Genomic DNA, 2,827 nt, shown 5'->3' with positions numbered 1-2,827 from the left:
CAGTGCGACTTAGACACGGAACGCTGTTACCTTCCCACCAAGGTGGTCCCTATTTATCTACTTGCATTTGCATGCTTTCGAACCGCTAGGTTGGCGAGAGCTGGGACAAGCAACGGGCGCTCACTCCGCCGCGTGGATTCGATCCTACAACTGCTTGGTCTTCTGACCCTGCAGCACAAGCTTCTGCGGTTTAGCCCGCAGCGCCACCACTAAAACCACACGATAAAAGAATATTTCAAAAGTAGAAACGTGAGCTTCCTTAATGTAAAGTATGCCTCCTTATCAGGAGTACATGGAATGAGGAAGCCATGTTACCACTGCTTCTAATCTACACATCAGGATCCTAAATTCTAACACTGAGGCGATAAGTTCCCTGATTCTTCCATCTCCTCTGTATCTAGGACCCAGAGCTTTTTGCTATATAGCCAAGTCTTCTATTTTCCACTGATACCTTACCAGAAGCCACTCCTCTACTGTGTTTGCACTGGCACTTTATCTCAAGGTTTAGCAAACTTTTCCAGTATGTATACAGAACATACCCGTACCATGGTAGCAACTGTGTAAGACCGGGGAAAGGTTGGGACATATCAGTGTTTCTGATTCAATTTGTGGGACACCTCTATTAAAATGCCAGTACAGTATAAGGCTAAAACTTTAGGGTCAAGGGTGAACTACACAAGTGCATAGAGAGTTGTACTAAATTAAATTTATTATATTTATTTTGGATACATTTATATCCTGTTCTGTATCTAAAGAACTCTAGTAGATCCATAGTACCTGGGACTAGAAGTACATTGGCAGGAGAGAGTTTTTATAATATGATTACCATAATTCTACTGGCAATTCATGCTTCCCTGAGGGAAAGAGCATAAATCTTGGTGACAAATTGCTGCTCATCAGCATGGTGTCGGTTATGTTCCTGGGCATGTGTCAGATTTAGAGATGGACATGAACTGTAGTTTGGTGATTCGTCCCAGTACCCACAAGGGTAATTTCACAAGGACCACACACTCCCATCTCCTGCCTCCTCTTTATGCTCACCCATTCTCTGGGTGAAGCATGCTTCCTTCCCTGCCTCTTCAGCATGAGTGTCCGCTCCCCAGTGCAGTGTGTGTTTCCCTCCTCCACCTCCTCTGATGGCTGCCCACTCAAAGACAGTGGTGCAGGCTTCCCTGCCCTGCCTCCTTCTCTGAGTGGGTGGCTGTTGGAGGAGACTGAGGAGGGAAGCACGTGTGCTATGATTGCTGAGTGGGAGTCGCGCTGAGGAGGCAGGGAAGGAAGCACCCTTTGCCCTGGGAATGGGCAAATGTGCAGAGGACATAGGAAAGAGGTGTGTGTAGCACTTGCAGAATACCTGTGCAGGCACTGGGCCAAACTGGGCCGAACTGCTGAACACCTACCTCTAGTCAAATTGCATAATCAGATGTACACATACACACATTGGTTTAAAGTTAATTAACAGTCTAAAAGTATTTAATTTTCAGTTCTAAATAGTATATGGTAACGAGGAATAAACAGCTACAAGAGACTGTGAGGAAGAGGAAGGGAAGAGTACATACAAAGAGTACGTACACATATTTTAAATATACTGTATACTGTATTTATATTGCACCTTTCCAGAAATAAAGAAGACATCACCATCTGCTTCAACCAAACCTCTCTCTTACTTGTAAAGACATATCGACACACAACTATCCATCATTAGTGCAAAGGTTTCCTAGGACTTTTTACATTGTTACTTTGATTTTATTAAAAGTTTCTGTGACTTGAGAATCGCTTCAGAGAAATAAACAACTGCATGTATAAAGCTCAGCCATATATATTCAGTTTACATTTGTCTACAACATTGATACTGTGGCTACCTTTATCTGTTTGTCCCTTTTAAGTCTTTTTACAGTAAGTCATACCTTACTGAAAGGATGACATAAACATCAATAGGACCTTCCTGTAACTGGCAGGCACAGGGAAGAAAAGATTAAAGACCTCCTTATGTGGCCTTCATGTCCAATCCACCTATATGGGAGCCTAAGTGTCTGCATTTCAGGGTCTAATCCTGTATCTGAGGGGAAAAATGTATTTGTACAACTTTCTTCTGAGTACAGTAGTTATGTACAGAATTGCATAATTTCATGTGAAAGAGCCATTCTCTCAATTACGAGTCATGTAATTGACTACTTTGGCCCTCAGCTTTGTGTGCAGAGCTTGGAAGTTTCAGAAGGAGTAGCCAAGTTATGTGCTAGCTATCAGGCCAAAAAAAGAAAAAGAAAAACGAAGAAGACAAAAACGTGGCACCTTAAAAGACTGTTATACTTTAATGTGAGCTTCTGTGGTCAAATCCTTTTCCCCACACCTTGGAAAAAGTACTTTTCTGCACAATTCTCAGAAGTTTCCAGGCAGGATGACTAGAGTCCAGAAAAGTAAGTTTTCAAATGCTCAACTGAAACCTAAGATCTAAATTAAACGTTTTCTGAAATATAACTGCCACTTCTTTTACAGGGAGCAGCACAGATGAAGGGGGTGGAATTAGGCCCAATACAAACCAAAGGGATATTTAGCAACAGCCAATGGAAGAGGGTGCCAAAAGCTGAGCATGCCAACTTTTTCCTGCCATTTGAGGAAGGAAAGATTCAAAATCCCAGGCTATTTTTCGTCAGCCGGAAAGTTCCATTTGGAAAAACGGAGCGGTGGATAAATGGGGTATTCAAGAATCCCTAAATTTCCTTCTGCGGGACTTTTGAACTCGGCTCCGCCTTCTCTGGGCTTCGTGCTCTGACGGGGCTCCGGGATTGGCTGGCTGGGGTGTCGAAACTCCGCCCACTCCTGTCTT

Source organism: Pogona vitticeps, chromosome 5 (genome assembly GCF_051106095.1).
Source record: "Pogona vitticeps strain Pit_001003342236 chromosome 5, PviZW2.1, whole genome shotgun sequence".
Taxonomy (NCBI): Eukaryota; Metazoa; Chordata; class Lepidosauria; order Squamata; family Agamidae; genus Pogona; species Pogona vitticeps.
The sequence above is the reverse complement of the archived record's forward strand: the minus strand, read 5'-3'. Positions refer to the sequence as shown.